Source organism: Miscanthus floridulus, chromosome 18 (genome assembly GCF_019320115.1).
Source record: "Miscanthus floridulus cultivar M001 chromosome 18, ASM1932011v1, whole genome shotgun sequence".
Taxonomy (NCBI): domain Eukaryota; kingdom Viridiplantae; phylum Streptophyta; class Magnoliopsida; order Poales; family Poaceae; genus Miscanthus; species Miscanthus floridulus.
The window spans coordinates 136420313-136442089 of NC_089597.1; the positions used below are offsets into that span (position 1 = coordinate 136420313).

General features: G+C 47.4%; 1 long non-coding RNA gene and 1 pseudogene across 1 annotated transcript; both read right to left on the bottom strand.

The window, feature by feature from the left end:
* LOC136521445 (phototropin-1A-like) overlaps positions 1-11670 on the bottom strand; it is a 56209-nt pseudogene extending 44539 nt beyond the window's left edge.
* A 7762-nt stretch (positions 11671-19432) lies between these two features.
* On the bottom strand, positions 19433-21267 carry LOC136519414 (uncharacterized). Its single transcript, XR_010774909.1, has 2 exons — positions 21036-21267; positions 19433-20956 (listed from the first exon to the last, which is right to left on the bottom strand). It is a non-coding gene; the product is annotated as an uncharacterized lncRNA (long non-coding RNA).
* Positions 21268-21777: the final 510 nt, after the last annotated feature.

Below are 21777 nucleotides of genomic sequence, written 5' to 3' on the forward strand. Positions count from 1 at the left end.
GCGACAAAGGGGTCAAGCATCAAGCCCCGGCATCGGTGCTGGTCGTAGAGGGAAACTAGGTGGCACCCGTAGAGCACGCGGAGCAAGCACGGCTGAAGAGACACGCCTTCGCCACATCATTCCGCGCTTCCAAGCTGAAAGTATTTTTAACCTTGATGTAAGCTTACAATTTAAATTGAATAATGTCATCTTCTGAACTTATCTCGGATATATTAGGTCGGCGTCCACCGAAAATCCCGACCAACTAGCCGGGTGCGGAATGGCTCCGCCAGCAATGTCAGAGAAAACTGCCCAGCAGCCGGCTATGGAGGAACCTATAGCAGAAAGTCCACCAGAGCCTCAACAGACGAGTAGCCAGACAATAGTCCCCGAGCAGGTGGTCGAGGGGAGAGCCAAGCCAAGTACAGGTGCTCCGAGCACTAAGCCTACTGAGGGGGACATGTCAGCGCCAAGGGTAATAGACCAAACCAAGGAGCAGTAGTTAGAGGTGGCACAGAGCATGTTTGCCGATGCTATGGCCCATGGGAAGGCCATAGTGATCGCAGAGGCTACAAACTCCGGACCAGCACCGCTACCCAAACAAGAGGCCGAAGAGGACAAAGTAGAGGAGGTCCTAGGCCGTCCCCAGGACAAACGACAACATGTATATGTGTTGCGCTGGCGGAACGACCAATGGGTTGTTCATGAAGAAATCCCAGAGGTCGAAGAGACCATGAAAGTTGAACGAGCGGCAAAACGTCTGGTGATGGAAGTCTAGGTATGTTTTGCATGACCACTTGATCCTGCTATCTAGTCAAACTGTCTGACTTAGCTTTTGTACATGTAGGACTTAATGAAGACCGCAAGGTACTGAAAGAAGTGCTTCGACCAGATTGAGGGGATCACGACAAGTAATAAAGAACTGGCGGCCGAGGTGGAACACTTGCGCCACCAACTTGAAGCTGCCAACCAGGAGAGGACAGAGCAAGAGGCATAGAACCAGAACCTGGTCGTCCAGCTTAGTAACAAAGAGCAGGAAAAAACAAGTAAGTTGTCACTTTATCACAGCAAGTGCATGATACGTGTTGTTACATTGTTGGTAGTAATAGCTATAGTGCAGGCTTAGAAGCCGAAGTAGCCCGTCTCCAAGAGGAGAATAGCCGTGTGGCCATAGAGTGTGGTCGCCTGACGGAGGACAACAAGAAGCTGGCGCACGACCAGTCGCAACTCCAGGACCGCACAACCAAGATGAAGGAGGAACTGAAAAGTAAGTGTTCCAGACCACCTTGCTCATTCTGTTGCCCGCCTTATCTTGTCATGGCGTGACATTTTAATGTCTTGTGCGGTTTACAGTTTTAAAAGTCAATGCCAAGAAGCATCTGGAAACCGTGATGAAAGATCATGATGGCTGGAAGGCGCGATGCCTAGAGATCACCGAGGATCGGGACACATGGAAGAACCGGTGCCAGGAAGTGGCAACTGGCATTTTGCCCATCCTCAACCTTATTAACCCAGCGCTTACAGAGGAAGTGCCAAGGATGCCGTAGCTCGAACTGGTCGAGAGATGCCAAAAGGCATGGGGATGGTTCCAAGAGTTTGTGAAGGAGGCGGGTGAGTACATAGGCGCACATGTGCTAAGCATGGTGCGTGCCCACTACCCCTTGATCAATCTCAAGTGCCTAGAGGCTGGGTACCCGAAGGAGGTAGATCCAGACAAGGCTGAGGAGCTTCGGATGACCTAGCTAGACCTGTCTTCAAAGATAATTAGTGACATTAACCTGTGTGGAGGTGGGATAGCACCTGTACAGGGTACGCCATCAACAAGTCAGCTGAAAACGCCATTAGTTGTGAGCCAACCGGCGAAGCCTACGGTCTTAACTAGCCAGGCATCGGTGGGGCCATCCTCTTTAGCTCGACCAGTACAAGAGTCCCCGAGACTCGAGCAGGATGTCAGAAGCAGTGAGCAGCAGGTGCCACGTGCTCCAACCAGCCAATAGGATAGGCTAGAGCTATAGAAGAAGGATGTAGTTGTGTTATTGTAAACTTGTACCTCTTTAGGCAAGCTTGTAATAACGTAACTATATATCATTATAAGCTTGTTTGTTTTGTATAAAACGTATTTAAGCTTGAAACTCGTGTTGGTGTAACTAAGTGAGAACATGTTAGCGTTCTATTTAGTTGTACCAGTTTACTCGACATGTCATCCTAAAAAGTTTGTACGGCCCTGATTTGCCATGTGGTCGAAGTGTGAGGTGCGTGACCTATGCACACGTAGACGCGGACAAGTCAAACCAGGGGGGACCTACCGATCACCCGTAGCGTAGAGTGTAGATCCCATGCACGCGTTGGGAGGAACCGGAGATAGGGCCTGCTCCAAAAACCCGAGAAGGAATGGTGGTCGGCTTTGACTAGCTAAGTTAGAATAACCGTAAAATTTGAAGTAACACATCAGAGTGGTCGGGGAAATCATAATAGCTTTATTGAATTAAATCGAAAGTACAAGAGGAGTACATATCTCAGTAGTTAAGCATAGAAACACCTAAGCTTGTCGATGTGCCATGAATTGGGTACATCCATACCGTCCAGGTGAGCTAACCTGTAAGACGTTGGTCGTGTGACTTCCTTGATCATGAAGGGCCCTTCCCATGGAGTTGCGAGTTTATGGACACCAGCCTGATTTGTCTTCCACTTTAGGACTAGGTCCCCGACCACAAAGAACCACTCTTTAACATTCTTGTTGTAGTACCTGCGCAAAACAGTAAGGTATTTGGCTGTACATACGCAAGAATCGAGCCGCTTCTCTTCTGCACTATTCACTTCTAGCTCCCACACTTCATTGACCTTGCCTTCGTTGAAATTCTCGACCCATGCTAATCTGAAAGCTATATCTGCTGGGAGGACTGCCTCAGCGCCGTAAACCATAAAGTATGGTGAGACGCCGGTGTTACGACTGGGCTAAGTTTTGAGGCCCCAGACCACGGCTGGTAACTCTTTGAGCCATCTTTCGGGAGCTTTGTCATTTTCTCTGTACATCCTCTTCTTCAATGCATCCAAAATCATACTGTTTGCCCGCTCGACCTGTCCATTAGCTCTAGGGTGCGCCACTGAGACGTATTTTACTACTATGCTCCTTTCATCGTAGAAGTCCCAAAAAGCATTCCCGGTGAACTGAGTACCCAGATCAGTGATGATGCTGTTGGGTATGCCGAAGCGGTGGATGACCTGGTCGAGGAACGTGACAGCCTTTTCTGAAGATGCCTGTACCAGAGGCGTGTACTCTATCCACTTAGAAAATTTGTCGATCAGCACAAAGACACATGTAAATTTTCTAGGAGCCGGTTTGAAGGGCCCGATCATATCTAGTCCCCAGCATGCGAAGGGCCAAGAGGCTGGTATTGTCTGGATCTCATGTGCTAGTACATGGATTCTCTTGGCAAAGAACTAACAACCCTCACAGTGGCGGACTAGCTTTTCTGCATTGGCTATAGCTGACGGCCAATAGAACCCTGCTCGGAAAGCCTTGCCGACCAGCATTCTCGAGGCCACGTGGTTGCCGTAGGAGCCAGAGTGGATTTGGTCCAGGAGATGTTTGCCATCCTCCTGGGTTATACACTTCATCAAGATTTCCTCCTTTGCGTTCTTGCGCCATAACTTGCCATCAACGAGCAGATACTGCTTACTGCGACGCATCAGGCGCTCATTTTTTGTCCGATCAGTGTAACCGCTGCCATCTATCAGGTACTTGATGAAAGGTACTCTCTAGTCGGGCTCATGAGTGGTCGGAGGTGGCTCGATGGTGCTCGACGCTGGAACCGTAGCCACCAATTGCTTGTCTAGAGGCTTGTCGACCGTGGGATCTTCCTCTTCGATGGAAGGCGTGAGTAGGTCTTGGACGAATATGCCATGTGGGACTTTGGCTCGGGATGATCCTAACTTTGACAGCGCATCTGCTGCTTGATTTTTGTCCCAGACCACGTGTGTGTACTCGATGCCATAAAACCTTCCTTCCAGCTTTCTGATCGATTTGCAGTATGCATCTATCTTTTCACTAGTCGTGTCCTAGTCCTTGTTGAGTTAGTTGATGACCAGAGCTGAGTCTCCGTAGACATAGAGACATTTAACACCGAGCTCGACCATAATGCGCAAACCATGTAGGCATGCTTCGTACTCGGCGGCATTATTAGATGCTGGGAAATAAATCCTGAGGACGTACCGGAGCTGCTCCTTGGATGGTGACACGAAAAGGACTCCTGCTCCTACGCCATTGATGTTGAGAGAGCCGTCGAAGTACATCTTCCAATACTCATTAGGCCCCTGAGAGGCAGGCGTGCTTAAGTCTGTCCAGTCGACGATGAAATCGACGAGTGCCTGAGACTTGATTGTGGTACGGCTTGCGAATTCCAAGGAGAAGGGGCATAGCTCCATTGCCCATTTGACAATGCACCCATTCGCATCCTTGTTGCTAATGATGTCTCATAGAGGGTACTTAGTCATGACCACCACACGATATCTGTCAAATTAATGTTTCAACTTTCGGGATGTTATCAGTATGGCGTAGATCAATTTCTAAATCTATAGGTACCTGGTCTTGGATTCATTGAGTACCTCACTGATGAAATAGATTGGTCGCTGTACCTTGTAGACGTGGCCGAGCTCGTCGTGCTCAACCACCATGGTAGTGGAGACCACTCGATTAGTCACCGCAATATAAAGCAGGAGTGTTTCATCTTCTCTGGGAGCAGTGAGGACTGAAGGTGATGTAAGGTATGTTTTCAGCTGTGTGAAGGCAGCGTTTGCTTCCTCCAACCACTCAAACTTCTCGGATGCTTTGAGCAGTTTAAAGAACGGTAATCCCTTTTCGCCTAATCTTTATATGAAACGGCTGAGAGCAGCCATGCATCCGGTAAGCTTCTAAACATCCTTCACCTTTTTGGGCGGCTTCATGTCCAAGATAGCTTTGACTTTCTCCGGGTTAGGGCGTATGCCGTCGTGACTGACGATGTTGCCAAGTAGTATGCCAGAAGGAACACCAAAGATGCACTTCTTTGGGTTTAATTTCCATTGGAATGTGTTAAGGGCTGCAAAGGTGCGTTCTAGGTTGTCAACAAGGGTATGTGCTTCCTTGGTTTTGACAACTACGTCATCAACATAAGCCTCAATGAGGTCGTCTTTTATCTCGTCTTTGAGGCAGGCCTGTATATCGCGTTGTTAGGTAGCCCCGACGTTCTTGAGCCCCAACGACATGGTCGTGTAGCAGTAGGCGCCGAAAGGCGTGATAAAAGATGTCTTGATCTGGTCGTCCTTTTTGAGAGCAATCTGGTGATAACCAGAGTAGCAATCGAGAAAGGAAAGCAGCTCGCAACCGGTGGTTGAATCTACGACCTCGTCTATGCGAGGTAGGCCGAAGGGGTCCTTAGGGCAGTGTTTGTTGAGATCAGTGTAATCAACGCACATTCTCCATTCATTATTCTTTTTGCGTACAAGAACCGGGTTAGATAACCACTCTGGATGATACACTTCTTTGATAAATCCGGCTGCCAAAAGCTGTGTAACTTCTATCCTAATCGCCTCCTTTTTGTCGTGAGCGAACCGTCGTAGCTTCTGCTTGATAGGTTTGGCCTTGCCATTGACATTCAAGGAGTGCTTGATCAAGTTCCAAGGTACACCGGGCATGTCAGTAGGTTCCATGCAAACACATCCACGTTGCTCCTTAAGAACCTGATGAGCGCGTCTTCCTATTTAGGATGCAGGTTGGCCCCGATAAGGGCTGTTTTGCGGGGATCACTGTTGACCAGCTGGATCACCTTGTGCTCCTTGGACTTGATGTTCTTGCGTGGAGCCTCGAGCTCTAGGATCTCCAGGTGGTCGGCCAAGGTCTTCTTGGTGTCGAGCATGGTCTCGGCCATGCGAATAGAGAGGTCGTGAGCCTCTGCTATTTTAAAGTTGTCGTCTTTGTAGGTATAAGCTGTGTATACGTTACCCCTAAGGGTTAGAACTCCTTTCTCGGTAGGCATCTTGAGCACCAGATACCTGTAATGAGGTATGGCCATGAACTTGGTGAGCGATGGTCGACCAAGGATAGCATGGTAGGTGCTATCGAAGTCAGCGACCACGAAGTTGATGTAGTCGGTGCGAAAGTGGTCCGAGGTCCCAAACTGCACAGGTAGCATGATCTGCCCAAGAGGTGTAGAGCTCTATCTGGGGAGAACACCCTAGAACTATGCCTCGTATGGCTTGAGATCTGCCTGGGTTATCTTCAGGGCCAACAGACTGTTCTTGAACAGTATATCAATGGAGCTGCCACCGTCAATCAGCACTCTATCGAATTGAACTTTGTTGATACAAGGATTGAGGACCAGGGGAAAACATCCTGGTTCAGGTATTGTAGCCCATTGGTCTTTTCTGCTAAAGGAGATTTTGTGGTGAGACCAAGGAGGGAGCCGTGGATTGGCGATGAGGTTGTCGGTGTTGGCCATGTTCAAGCAAGCGTGGGCGAGCAGCTTGTGTTTTTGTTTGGTCTCGATGGACACTTTGCCTCTAATGATGGTGTACACATGATCGGTTAGCTTAACGTACTTGTGACGGGGATCTGTGTCTTCATCATCGTTATCCTCATTGCGCTGTTCCCCTATATCGTTAGGCTTGTCGAATGTATCCGGAGCCTGTTGACGTGTGTAGATAGACTTGAGAACGCGGTAATTCTCCATGGTGTGGTTTGACTTGGGATGGAGCTGGCAGGGCCCTTTCAATGCTTTGGCATAGTCTTCTTCATAGTTACGACGTCTGCCACCTTTTTTAATGGTGTTGACCTCGCCGTCATCTTCCTGAGCATGCTTGCCCCTGTAATCGTCACGGCGGTTACGCCGCTGATTACGTTGGTCGCGGTGATCATGGGAGTCATTGCGCTGGTTGCGATGGTCAAAATTGTCGTTCCGACCACGATTACCGTGGTAGTCGTCATGGTGTGGGGGGTGGTCGGAGCGTGGAACGCTTGCTGCTTTTTCGATAATTATCTTTTTAGCGTTGTCGGCGTTCGCATATTTCTTAGCAGTGGCCAGGAGCACTGTAACTGATTCAGGTCTCTTGCGTAGGAGCTTATCCCTTAGGGCATCGTGGAAGCGTAGGCCAGTGATGAAAGCCTCGATTGCCTCGTTGTCAGAGATTGATGGGACCTTGATGCGCATCTCTAAGAAAAGCCAGACGTACTCTCGTAGTGGCTCATCCTTCCGATCTCGGATCCACTGCAGATCATATTTGTTGCTGGGTTACTCGCAAGTAGCAATGAAGTTGTCGATGAAGGCTTGCTTGAGCTCTTGCCAAGAATCAAAGTAGTTTGTTGGCAAGCTGACCAGCCATTGGTGACCTGCATGGCCAACAATGACTGGGAAGTAGTTAGACATGACGTGCTCATCAGCCATGGCTGATCTGCATGTAGTTTCATAAAGCATGACCCATAATTTGGGGTTCTCCTTGCCGTCGTACTTCTGAAGTTTTTCGAGCTTGAAGTTCTTGGGCCATATGACTTGGAGAAGGTGCAGAGTAAACTGCTTCAAACCCGGTGGGCCGTGGGCAGTATCATATTCCATACAGCGATAGCTTTCATGGGATGCACAATCATTGGCTCTCTGGTTGATACGATCGCGCAGATCACGTCCTCCGAGGTAATGGTGGAGATCGTTATTGCCATCGCGGCGATCTCGGTTGCCATCTAGATTAGCCCTGTGACCATGGTTATCGCGACGATTGTCGCGGTTGTCTCGGCGATTGTCATCCCAGATGTCATGGCAGTTGTCCTCCCAACGGCGGTTGTCATCCCGACCACCATCATGGCCACCGTTTCTGCCTTGATGGTTGTCTGATGGGTCGTTGTTACGCGAGCCACGTTGGTTGGGTGGCTGTGAGCGACTTGAGTACTGGCGGCTGTGGCTTGACTCGACTAAGATAGATGGAGCCTGGGCTTGATTTACAATCTCTATGGTCTGGGCCATAGCAGCCGTCAGATAAGCTTGTATATCATCGCGAACTGCCTGGGTTTCCGGGGTATTGGGTAGCCGTTGCATTGTCGCCATAGTAACGACTACATTGGCGCTTGGAGTCCTAAAGACCTGTTTGTCCCCCACCCTATCGAAGGCATTGTTGAGGTCACGTGGCTGGACCCTTATGCGTCGTGCCTCCTCTTCTGCTTCGGCTTTGATTTGTCGGCAATTAAACTGGTCAATATTGCGTGCTTCGCGTGTAATCCTTTCTTGTTCTGTTTCGCCAACTGTTGGTGGTTTGTCATTACTGACAACATTGATCAAATACCCTCGCCTTGGTGGGAAAGACGGGAATTGTGGGAACCCCGGGGAGTGGTCTAGGATATCCAGATCGTATTCAATGCCTTCATCATCGTGATGCTGGAGCTCGGTGTGGACGGAGGCATTAGATGTGATGCCAGACGAGGAGCTAGAGTCACCCTCTTGGACTGTGTGGACAGATCCTTCTTGATAATCCTCAATCCGGATCATGTTGACAAAGTTGCGTGGCTTCGGCCGAGGTCGATGTATGAAACACAGATCCGAGCAGCGTTGTATATTATATGCGTAGTTGGAGGCAGCATTTCATAGGCCATAGGGCTAGGCCTGGTAGTTCTCCATCGAGGCTTCGTACTCAGAGAGCCAGAGATCCATCGCGGAGGCTGGCCGGCGACGAGCGGAGCGCCCTTCAGGAGTAGATATAACCACGAGATCTATACCAAGTCATGCAGGATGACTGGCCCGAGCTGGTCGAGTAGATCTATTGTGGGGAGAGGTTACCTGCTCATTAGGTTGACTTTGAATTGAACTTACCAAAGCTAGGGTTTCAGCAAGTTTGGTGCCAACCCGATCGATGGAGTTGAGTAGGTCGGTGTTGTCGATCTGCTTCCCTTTGTAGCGGGGAAGCGGACGATGGGATGTCAGCGTAGCTGAAGATGATGCGGGCATGGTCGGAGCTAGACGTACCATGGTCGGAGCCAGATCCACTGTGGTCGGAGCCGTATCCACCGTGGTCGGAGCCGTATCCACCGTGGTCGGAGCCACAGCCGATGCAGGTGAAGCAACGGTCGATGTAGATTGAATCCGCACCTCCTCCGTGGTCATGGAGATGAAGTCGTCAGAGCCAATGGTCCAGGTGATCTAGCCGACGATGAACGTGAGGCCGTTTGGCGTAGCCACAGAGCCAGAGATGATGACCATCTTGTTTGCTTGGAGAGCAGTACGCACACCCCCTACCTAGCGCGCCACTGTCGACGAAATATGGTCGGCAGTCTACCTAGGGGTATGCCTAAGGTAGTAGATTGTTGGCAGACAGATGCGCAAGCCACAAACAAGATGGTGATGCAAGACAGACACGAGGTTTTATCCAGGTTCGGCCGCCAAGAAGGCGTAATACCTACGTCCTGCGTCTGATTGTATTGCTGTATGTCAATGAGAGATGTTTTTAGAGGGGTCCCCTGCCCGCCTTATATAGTCCGAGGGGCAGGGTTACAGATTTGGAAACTAATCTTAGCCAGTTACAATTGCCATAGGTGGTCGGACAAGGATTCCTATTCTAACCGACCAGGATCTTGCTTGATCGCCAAATCTGCCTTGACTCCTTGCGCGGGACTCTGAACAAGTCGACCGGGCCACGCGTCGTCTTCCAGTGGACCGGACCCCCTGATCCGGGCCGGCCCAAGCCAAGCTGTAAGGGTATAGGGGTTAATACCCCCATAGATACGGTCGCAGATATACAAAGATCTATATACCTCCAACCGTATCTCTTTTGGACGGGAGACACCTAACTAGGTTACGCGATCAAAGACCACCTACAGATAGAGGGGTTATACCTAGGGTGCCGGTGAGGTCAAGGTAGCGGGGCGGTGGAGAGTCGGTGCAGTGGCGAGTCGACGCGGTGTAGGAAGACCCGTAGCGCCGACAAAGATGATCGGGTCGTCGAGTCCCTCCCACAGGTCCTCCTGCAAAAAAGGGCAAAAATGGTTAGTGTCGACTCAAAATTTCGGCAGCACCTCCCCTATACGGGGAGGTTCCCAAAACCTGCAAAAAACATGGCACAAAGGCCAACAACCACATATATACCAAACATGGGCACGAAGCCCAACAACCACCAATATATCAAGAGGAGCCATGTACTTTAGTTCTCTTTCCATGCAGATGAAAGTATTGAAGTAGTACAACAACAATTACTACTAACCCTACAACTACTACTAACACTACTACTAACAACTACTTAACTACTAACAGTACTAATACTAACAACTACTTAACTATTAACAACTACTACTACTAACCACTACTACTTACTAACTACTACTATTTACTAACTACTACTACTACTAAGCCTACAACTAACACTACTAACTACTACTAACAACCACTACTACTTACTAACTACTACTATTTACTAACTACTACTACTACTAACCCTACAACTAACACTACTAACTACTACAACTAACACTACTAACTACTACTACTAACACTACAACTAACTACTACTAACACTACTAACTACTACTACTACTAACACTACAAGGGTAGGGCTTACCTTGGCGGCAAGAACGGCAAGAGCGAGGGCCGGCGACGACGGCGGGGATGGCCGCAGCAGCGCGAGGATCAACGGGAGGTCGGAACGGCGTGAGGATCGACGGGCGGTCGGGTCGGCACCTTCCTCTTCTTCCTCCTCCCCCTTCTCTTTCTTCCTCTTCCTCCTCCCCCTTCTCTTTCTTCCTCTTGCTCCTCTCCTTCTCCCTCTGCTGGCTGGCCACAGAGCACGACGGGGCCGGTGGAGCTCGGGGCCGGCGGGGGAGCTCGGGGCCGGCCGGGTCGCTATCCCCGGGGAGCTCAGAGCCCGGGGCACCGGCAAGCTCAGGGCGGCGGCCGGGGAGCTAGGGCACGGGCGCGGGGCCGCTGGGGCTGGGCGCAAGCGCCGGCCGGGCGTTGGGGCGAGCGCCGCCGGGATGGGGACGGGGGGTGCGGGGCGGGCCTGGCAGGACCTCGCCGGAGGGGGACGACGGCGGGGTCGGCGGCGGCGGCGCGATGACGCAGGGGCGGGTGGGAGATGAGTGAGGAGGGGGTGGGGTTGGGGTTGGGCCGGCCCAGTCTGGGCCTTTAGGTTGAAAGATTTGCCGAGTGCCAGGTCTAGTGGCACTCGACAAAGGTTTTTTTTTTAAAAAAATTCTTTGCCGAGCGCCCTGTGACCTGGCGCTCGGCAAAGGCTTCTTTGGTGAGTGCCAAGGTTGGCACTCGGCAAATTAACTTTTTTTTTGTTTTTTCGCCCCATTTTTTTCTGGGGCCTTGCTACAGTAATTAAAACTCCATTTCAAAATTTGGGACAATTTTTAGTTTTTTTACTTTATTTCCTTAATTAGTTTTGTTTCGTTGAATTTTTTTGACTATTTCAAATTTGAACTGCAAGTGCATGGAATATTGTAATCTAGTGCTTCGAAAAATGTTATTCATGGTATTTGGTGTATGTTGAGTCTCTATCCACGAACTCGCATCAAATTTCGCGCATCTTCACGTAACATGACGAGCCACTTGCCGGAAAAGTGTTTTAAAATTATATAAAGTCCATACGAAGTCCGAAAATCACAAAACTTGTCGAGGTGTCATGTTATCGCATGTGTAGGCTGTGGTAAAAAATTGAGAATGTTTCGAGCAAGTTGCGACGTCAGATTCTGGGTTTTATGCATCTGACGTCGCAACTTGCTCGAAACATTCTCAATTTTTTACCACAACCTACACATGCGATAACATGACACCTCGACAAGTTTTGTGATTTTTGAACTTCGTATGGACTTTATATAATTTTAAAACACTTTTCCGGCAAGTGGCTCGTCATGTTACGTGAAGAAGATGCGCGAAATTTGATGCGAGTTCATGGATAGAGACTCAACATACACCAAATACCATGAATAACATTTTTCGAAGCACTAGATTACAATATTCCATGCACTTGCAGTTCAAATTTGAATTATATATAAAAATTCAACATAATCAAATTAATCAACCAAATATAACAAAAAAAACTAGAAAAAACACCAAATTTGAACATGAAGTTGTAAACAATGTAGGCGGGCCCAACAAAAAATTTGAGGTCAAAAAAACAAAAAAAAATTGAAAATTTGCCGAGTGCCAGCTTGGCACTCGGCAAAGACGGTCTTTGCGGAGTGCTGGCCCAGGGGCACTCGGCAAAGATTTTTTTAAAAGAAAATTTTTAAAAACGGTTAAAAAGTCTTTGCCGAGAGCCTAACGGTGATGCCCTCGGCAAAGATTGACGGTAGGGGATGGACACCGTGTCAGACGGTGTTGCCGAGGGCCAGCCCTTAGCCCTCGGCAAATAATTATTGTTGCCATGTGCTTGTCTTTGCCGAGGGTCTGGCTCTCGGGAAAGAGTCTTTGCCGAGGGCTGTTCTTTGCCAAGGGTTAGACTCTTTGCTGAGTGCCCGAGCATTTGCCCTCGGCAAATCCCCAGGCCCTCGACAAAGATGCTCTGTCCGGTAGTGTATTGTAGCCAAAAGTAGCGCTAGGAGAGGCTTTGCACAAACGAGGTACAATAATTTGATTAAGTATATGTCCGGGTTATGTAAACTCAATGTCGTCTATCTAGCGACGATTTCCTTGTGAGCATTGCCCTTAATAATGGAAAAAGAAAAACAGTGGTTCCTAGCTCTCTGGGTGTTTGCCGGTTGGATTGGATGCACATATTTGCAGGTGCATGCATATATATATATATATATATATATATATATATATATATATATATATATATATATATATATATATATATATATATATATATATATATATATATATATATAGAACTACTATCCTGTAGCTGGCTACAGAATAACTTATTCTGTAGCCACTTTGAGTTATGATAATTACTATGTTAATTTACGAGATTATAGTAACTCTTTACTAAGTGGTTTAATATAACATTATGGTAAATATCCCCATGTGTTATAGTAACCCAACTATCGTAAATATGTATTGACATTATGGTAAATTAGTATATAAAATTATAGTAAATAGAGGTGGCTACAGAATAACTTATTTTGTAGCCGGCTACTGAATAGCCTCTCCCTATATATATATATATATATATATATATATATATATATATATATATATATGTATGTAAAGTTAGCTCAGTTAACTACAACAATAATGTTGGTCGGAAGTTTTTCCATATCGCTTCCTGTCTCTGTCGTCCATGCAACAAAGCTATGTATTCGGTTGCAATGCATATCTTTTTTTTTTGAACGAGTTGCAATGCATATCTGCTAGGTTAAAAAGAACAATATAAAAATAAAGGAGAGAGATGCTTGATGGATGCATGTATTTTTGAGAAAGCTAAGGAAAAAAGGCAGCAGTGTCGAACAATCTGTACAAGAGTAAGTAAAGTTGAAAAGGATTGTATGCATGTAAAGACGAAAACAAAAAGCAGATGGGTGCATGTGCATGAGAAAGACAGCAGTACTCACATCTATATATGCTCAGGCAGTAGATAGTATATTTATACACTCCGGCCGGGTATAACAGATTATTAGAGAAAGGAAGGCTAAATATTATATGTGGACGAGATGATGATGATGGTATTAATTGGATGCCGTCCAATAATAATCCAAGCTAATTAAGTCTCGCACACACATGCATGTGAGAAGCAATGAATTTAGTGGATGCTTGACACTGACAGTGGCCGGGCCGGCTGGGTGACTGACTGGGTCCACCCATATATATTGGAATTGGATGATGGATCGGATAAGGAAGAATTTTCAGAACCAATCAGCTACCGCTATCTGGAGTAGTACCAAATTTATATGTTCTGAAGGGGAAAAGGGAATGAATCTAGCTGATGATCAGTGTTAATATACATCTATACAAATAAATAGCCCAATATTATGATTAATAATCTATCTAAATTAGGTTAGGTAGCAGGAGAGTACATATTCATCTACTATGAGTATATATTACGTGCTCCCTCCGTCAAATTGTATGTTATTCCAAGCATGACATCAAAAGTGAGAACGACATAATTTAGAACGGATAGAGTAGAGCAGAGGAGCTTGCAGAGGGAAATTAAATGATCATGCATGTTACAGATAGATGCATAATGATAATAATATCTAATTATTACATTAGAGGTATATATAATAGAATATTCTGATAGATGCATCATCAACAACAACAAGCAAACGAAGCGATTAAAAATAAACTAATTAGTACACAGTTTCTAGCATATAAAGGAGTAAAGTAATCCATGGAGATACATATATATGCATGTATATACAGTGTATATACATACACACATAAATACGTAGGTGTACGTACCTTTGAAAGCCATTGATAGATGTATAGCAGTAGGTAGCTAGATACTAGATGTTTACTTGCTTGCTACTCCGGATCCAGTGGCCGGTGGGTGGTGATCCTATCGGAGCAAGAGCAAGCAGCAAGGCTGGCGGCGGCTGCCTTGCCGTTGCCGGCAGTCGTCGGTCAGATACTACTCCGCCGCTGCGCCCGGCTGCATGCTGGTGAGTACGACTGGTGTGCTATATAGGATCGGATCGGATCAGAGCACGGCGGAATTGTTGCTGATTGGGATGGGGATGCGATGGGCGATCGATGGCCCAGCAACTTGCTAGCTACACAGGGGAGATATTGTGTGTGTGAGTGAGAGAGAGTGTGTGTGTGAGAGAGAGGAGAGAGTGCTACTGTATGTATGTGCTGATGATGAACATCTATCTATGTATCTATTCCCCATGGATTCTCGCGAGCGAGGCATGTGCGCAGTGATCGATCGATGTGCAGTGCAGTGACCAGAGTGAGCGATATCCGGCCAGCCGTACGTGTATGGCTATGGCATGGAAGACACGAATTGAAGAAGCACAGCTAAGCTAGGAGCTCAACATTACCAATATAATTGCAGCAAGGTAAGCTAGCACATGCAGACGAGATGGAGAAAATACGGACACATCGATAGACACAGGAGCCACTGCACCAGGCCAGGAGATTGATATATAGGCTAGACAGGCAGTAGTTCTCTTCTCTTATCTTCTACAGTTTCAATCGATCTGTATGCAACTCAACCGGATGGGCATGGGCATGCATATAGTGGAGACAGCGATGCATTTGCATGCATCAACGACGACAGTGAGATGCAGCTAGATGGGCATGCCCTGCCCATGAGAGCACTGCACGCTAAGAGCGAAAGCAGGAAGGCATCGGATCCTAGCTCAGATAAATATCTCCATCGGGGTCCATCCAACAGTGAGTGTGACCATCAGTGGGGCCCTTATCTTCCTCCCTGTCTTCCTCTCTACTCGATCTACTCTAATGCAGAAAGCAAGCCACACTTTTTTTTCGCAAACGTGTATCAGCACGTGCTTCATTAAGTAAAAGTGAGAAAGCCAAATTTTACAATGACGATACATAGGACACCTTGATTACCCACGTAATCCCACACGGACTCAAAAGCAAGAAAAACATGAGGGGGGAGACCCTCCACCTCAAAACCCCACCGACTGAACCTAATACATAAACACAACACGATGGTAGCCAGTAGAGTGGTGAAACTGCAGAGGCAACGAGGCTCAACCTCTGCGGAAAATTAAGCATCTGCCAAGGGAACCATGGAGGCGACGAGGCTCAACCTCAGCGGCAAAGCATCCGCCAAGGGAACCGCGAGGGCGACAAGGCTCAACCTCGGCGGCAAATCATCCGCCAAGGGAACGACGAGGCTCAACCTCGGCAGCAAAGCATCCGCCAAGGGAACCGTGGAGGCGACTGAAAGGTCCTTGGTTGGTTTTGGTAATTGAGTGACAACATTAGGTGGACTAATATGTGGTTGAGTGATATACACAGGTGATCAGTCCACAGGTACACTTGGGTGAGCAACACATGCCATAGAGGTGAAAATGGCTTGGATATGTTGCAATGCTCACACAAGTGATGAAGGAGCTTATTGCATACGAGACATGGCATGTAGTCCTGTGACTAAGGTGGAGAAGATCAAGACAAGACTTGGCTTGATGGACCGGTTGCAAGTGTGAAGGGCTAGTCGAAAGCATTTGATCGATCGCGATGCGGTGAAGCTTGAGCAAGACTTAGCGCCGATGGACCAATACAACGGTGAAGAGCAAGTGAGGTCAAGATCGATGAACCAATATGGTCACATGAGGATATGAAGTGGATCATATCATTGTTGATCATGTTGGTGCATGTGTTGCATCGACACCGGCAAAGGAGATGGAATGGAATGCGCAAGGCAAATGTATAGCCTATAGGGTATTTTATTTCACCGGTCATAGATGTGTAGAGAAGTTTATGATCGGATTTAGGATAGAAAGTCGTACTATAAAGGCGAGAAATCCTTTGGTTACAACGGTTATCTAGTGCCACTAAATATAAGTTTCATTTGCATATGCATTATGCTTAGTGACGTGGTGAGGTGGATGAGAAAGCCCTGAAAAATCTTTGTGAAAATGCTAACTTGAGTGCTCCATTTGATTTGAAAGAATCTTGAGGAGTTAGCAACTTAAAAGGATGAAAATGGGAAGTTTTTGGAGAAATTCTTGCGCATGGACAGAGATGGTGTTTCTGGAATTATTTCCTGCCCGAGCTGGAAATTCTCTAGTGTCCGCGCGAACACAGAACCCTTCCCTAGAATTATTTGTGGCCCGAGCTGAAAATTCAGGGAGGATTATGACCGTTGCCTGGAAATTTTTCTAGTCTGACCTAGAAATTTCAGTTCGGCCTAGATCTGAGTGCCCCAACGACCAGTAGCGCGAGGTGGCCGTTTTTAGAGGGCTGCAGCCCCTCTCTTGTCTTATCTTTTCCCCATTTCTTATCCTTGGAAGTGCAAGTGTTCTAGGGTTCTTCCCTTCTCTTCCTTCTCTCTTTCTCCCCTGATTTGAGCTAAGATTTTGAGGAGAGATTGAGTGCCTTTGGTGGGTTTGGACGAGAGATTGAAGATCCACCTCCTCCCCTTCCTCTCCCTCTTATGCTTGATGCTATTTTAAGTGAAGGATTGGAAACCCTAGTGTGTGCATTTGAGGATTGCATTTGGTGGCACTAGGAAATCATTGTGATTTGAGAATTTCTTGTTACTATTGGTGATTGCCATCACCTAGAATGCTTAGAGCTTGTGACTCCGTGAAGCACACGTGGAGATTGTATAGTGCTCCAGAGGAGGATTTGTGAGGGTGATTGTGTTTACCCCACGGGGATCGCGAAGAGCAACTCTATTGGATTGCGCGTGTCATTGAGTTATCACACTTGTGTGTGGGTTTTTGTGGTGTCTTTGGGAGGCTTGGCTTTGGGAGCCACAAACCGAGGAACCACCAAGGTGTTGATCGACACACCGAGGACTTAGCTTGGTAACAACCAAGTGAACCCCGTAAAAATCACCGTGTCAACATTGTCTACTCTTATCGATGGTTTGCATTTCGATACACAAGCTTGCACTTACATTCATTACATTCATATATATAACTTGTGTAGTTGCTCTTGTTAACTAGTATTAGTTTTAGTAACTTGCTAGTTACCTTCTTGCTTGTGTAGCTAGAAGTAGTTCCCTTGTTTGGCTTAGCTTGTGTAGCTAAGTAAGTTGAGCTCTTGGGTTTGGCTTGTGTAGCCTTGTCCTTGAGCATCATTAGTGAGGTTAGGTTGGCTATGTGCTTTTGCTTAATAGAATTGTGTAGGTGCTCCCCCCGCTTGTTAAAGTACTAGTTGCTTAGGTTTGTGTGACCTTACAAGTTAGAATTGTTACGAGAGCCTAGCTAGCCTGGCACCTTAATTTTTGTTTAGGATCTTTTATAAGGTGCTTGTAGAGTTATAGATAGAGGGGTGAAGTCTTGCCTAGACCAATAGATTTAATTTATTTCTGCACTTATATCGGTTAGCCAGAGCGATTAGTTTTAAAAAAGGACTATTCACCCCCCTCTAGTACGCCATCTCGACCCTACAACGATGAGGCTCAACCTCGGCGGCAAAGCATCTGCCAAGGGCGCCAGTACGGACCACAGTGGCAAAGCATCCGCCAGAACTACAACTTGGCCAACACGCCCTTAGCAGCAAAGCATCTGCCTTAGGGAGGACCATCACGACAATAGCGGCAAAGCATCCGCTCAAGCAACAACAAACAAATGCAGCTACACTAACCACCAATTGGACAAACCAAAGTGAAGATTAGCATGAAGCACAAACAGGCACAGCGACGCCGGCGACTAGGAGCACAAACTGGACAATTGCAGGAGCACATACGACACCAACGACCATGCCCAACGTCGAGAAGGAAGGCAGCCCCGCACGCGCCATGGCATGGAACTTCAGAGGCAACGCCTCTAAGGAGGATTGCGACACAGAAAGCGTTGCCGCTGCCTGCCCAAAAGGGGCCAGGTTTTCACCTAGAGGATCCACGCTGACATGAGAGGGATGAGGTGCAACGACAGATGCCTCCAAAGAGGAAAACGGTGCTAAAGGGTGTCGCCATGGTTGGCCAGATGGCAAGGCTTTCGCCTAGCGCCACACTACCAAGACGGAGACCACGAGCAAGCGTAGTGGGACAATCAGAGCAACGTAGGCAGACGAATAACACCGCAGGGAAGCTGTCACCAAGCCGCATGGACGCCAAACATCTAGCATAACTATCTCCCGGCCACAGTCTAGGTCGGGGGCGAACCAGACAGTCGGCACAGCCCAGGCCCGACCACCAGCCGCGCAGACGACAGGCCCCATCGTGCATCCAGCCCGACCAACCACCGGGGGCGGGTGAGCCTGACGGACGCCGACGCCCCGGCTGTAGCCGAGCGCGGCCGCGCACGAGGTAGCTAGCTTGACAGTCGTCGCCGCCCCGGTTACATCCAAGCGTGGGCGCTGGGAAGCGCACACAAGGTAGCCACCGCCCCTGACCGGGAACCCGCCGCCAAGTCTCTCCAAGGTGCTGGAAGGCGTGGGATGTCAGATCCGGCTCCGAGAAGGGTAGATCGGGTGGAGGCATGGCCGGATCCTGCCTCCGATGACCGGCAGTGAACACACCAGCGGTGGAGAAGGTGACGGGGTCCAAGCTAGAGGGGTGGATAGAGAGGGGCGAGGGAAGGAGAGCGAGGTGCAGACGATCGCCCCTTTTGGAGAGCCACGGCGACGGCAGCAACCAGGGAGCAGCGAGGTGGGAAGGAGTTGCGGCGGAGGCCAGATACCCCCGAGTCGCCTCACATAGGAGACGACACCGGGGGGGGGGGGGGGGGGGTTGGAGAAAAGGTCTGATCCCGAAAGCAAGCCACACTTGTTGCTTATTAACTCTCTCTGTTCTAAACTTAAGTTGTGCATTACATATATACTAGTACGTTGCGGACGCCATTGCGCGCCGGACAAACTTGCGATTCAATTTGATGTTTAATATGAATAAATTCAAAAGGAGAGGCAAATAGTAGTATTGTGAAAGATACATATATAATTCATTCAGGAGATCATGTACAGCCATATAATATTTAGTTGAAACCAAACATACTTGATGAGTCTAACATAGTTGTTAATGCAAGGCTATATATATACATATGGGATCATAGTGTGTTTTTGCCTTTCCAGTACTTTAGTTCGTATCAGAGGCTTCTCGTCAATTCAAAGTTTGGAGCACTGGAGCAATCTGTGAATATTAAGGAATCCCACCAAATGCACGATTGTAGTTCAAATTGAATATTAAGGAATCCCACCATTGGAACCACCCCAATGGAAGCCAGCTTGCAGACAACAGGAAGTCAGCAGAGAAACTCTCGCAGGAATATTCCACTGCTAGCATAACATCCAAAAATGTTGTGCTACTAATTGCCATTTAATTGGCAAGGCAACATTGCTCCAAATAAATGAGTGCTTATTTTCAGTAACCAGCCAAAGAAGTTATACAAAGCATCAGAAATGACCAAAGGAAATAGCAATGAATAAAGCTGAATTTTAACTTATCGGAAGGAAAAATAATGTGGTCTATAACCAGTGAAGCTAAATCTTAACATTAAAGTCGATGAACAAAAAAAGCTCTCGCTTTCTAGAATCAACCACACTCTATCACTTGCCCTCCTAGAATTGGTGGTTCAGCATAAGCTCTTTCACAGTGGATTTGCAAGAAAGTGGAAGGAGATGCATAGGAATAAGTACATCATTGCAATGGGGTGTGCTCAACAACCAACAAATCATGTTAAGTAAAGACATAATTGACAATGGACTTATGCTCAGTAACAAACACACAAAATGTAGAAACTAATGAAAACAAAACAACACATGCAGCGGAGCTGCGGAGGCAGGCTTGGCTAACTCACACTCAATAATAGTGGACTAGCTGGAAACACAGACATGGAAGAGCCTATAGAATTATCATTTGTGTCCAATCATATCTGAAAGAGCAGACAAAGGAGCCCTACCAAAATTATTATAGCGATGTCCAGCGAGCGTCACCAAAAAGCAAGCAACCGACCAATCTAATTAAGAATTTAAGAATCACAATACAAGGATGACTCAGGAACAATTGAACTTCCCCAACAGCACAGTTAATCTAGCAAGGAAAAAATAGGCATAATTTTTTTTCCTGATTCGTAACAATGTGATCTAAAATTCAATATATACTTATTTTATCACACGGCAAAAGCAGAACCATGCAGAATACAACTTGGTATACCCAATGCCTACTTGGCTGCTCTAGCACGGATGTTAATATAATGAGACCTTGTAAAGGGATGATGCTTCACCTGGAGCACATTAAACTGCCTTTTTTATGCCCATGAAATTCTAATTCCAGCAACTTATCCTGCATTTATAGCATATAGAAAAAGCAAAAAATGGATCGAGCAAATTTAAGCAAAAATAAAGGGAAACGTAGCAGAAAAGGCATAATATATACTAACCTACAAGAAACTGATAAGGTAGCTGAACCTGGTTGGATATCACAAGCTCTTTTCCGAATAGATCTGCAAAAATCATCAATTTTCAATAATGCATAAAGGGTGAGCAATAAAAAAACGCTCTAAGGAAAGTATTCTTGCTTACCAACAAAATTGTGGATCATCAATATAATCACACTGTAGTTGCATGTTCCTCGGTACCTATCCAAGTCAAGAGAAGACACTGGAAAATTTTTGCTTGCCCAGCCGTGCATCAGTTTGATGGCAAGGAACAGGTGCTGATCTTGGGACAATATGAGATGAAAAAGAGATGTCTGTCAACTTCGTAAATGGCTTACAGTTTGGTAAAATAACCCTAACCCACACAAATTGGTATAAATGGCTTACAGTGTCATGTGGGGCCAGAAGTACTCAAGGCGCCGGCGCGCCAGGGATGTGCGGCGAGCGGCAGAGCGCGCTGACCGCGCGTGTGCGCGGGAGAACCGGGCCGAGCCAGCCATCAGTGGCTAAGAGGAAGGATAGGATTAATTGCTGTTTTTGATCCATAATTCTAGGAGCGCATGGCGCTAGTTTGTTTTGGGCCTGAGGCCATTAATATTGTACTCGGTGACAATCGGAAGGATTAAGCAAGAAGTTATTCCCTAAACCTATCTCTCTCTCTACTCAATTAAGCCTGCGGCAGAGGGGAAAAACCTCGCCGGAGAAGACGGATCGCGGCTACGAATTACGTAGTCGAGGTCCAGCTACCCAAGGGTTTGAGGCCCTTGACAACCTGGTATCACGTTCCAGAAGATCCTCGCCGTCCCGTTCCTCTTCACCATCCGACGCCGCCAATCCCCCACCACCACAGCCACCAGCCCCCTTGTCCCCGTCTTCGGCTTCCGCTT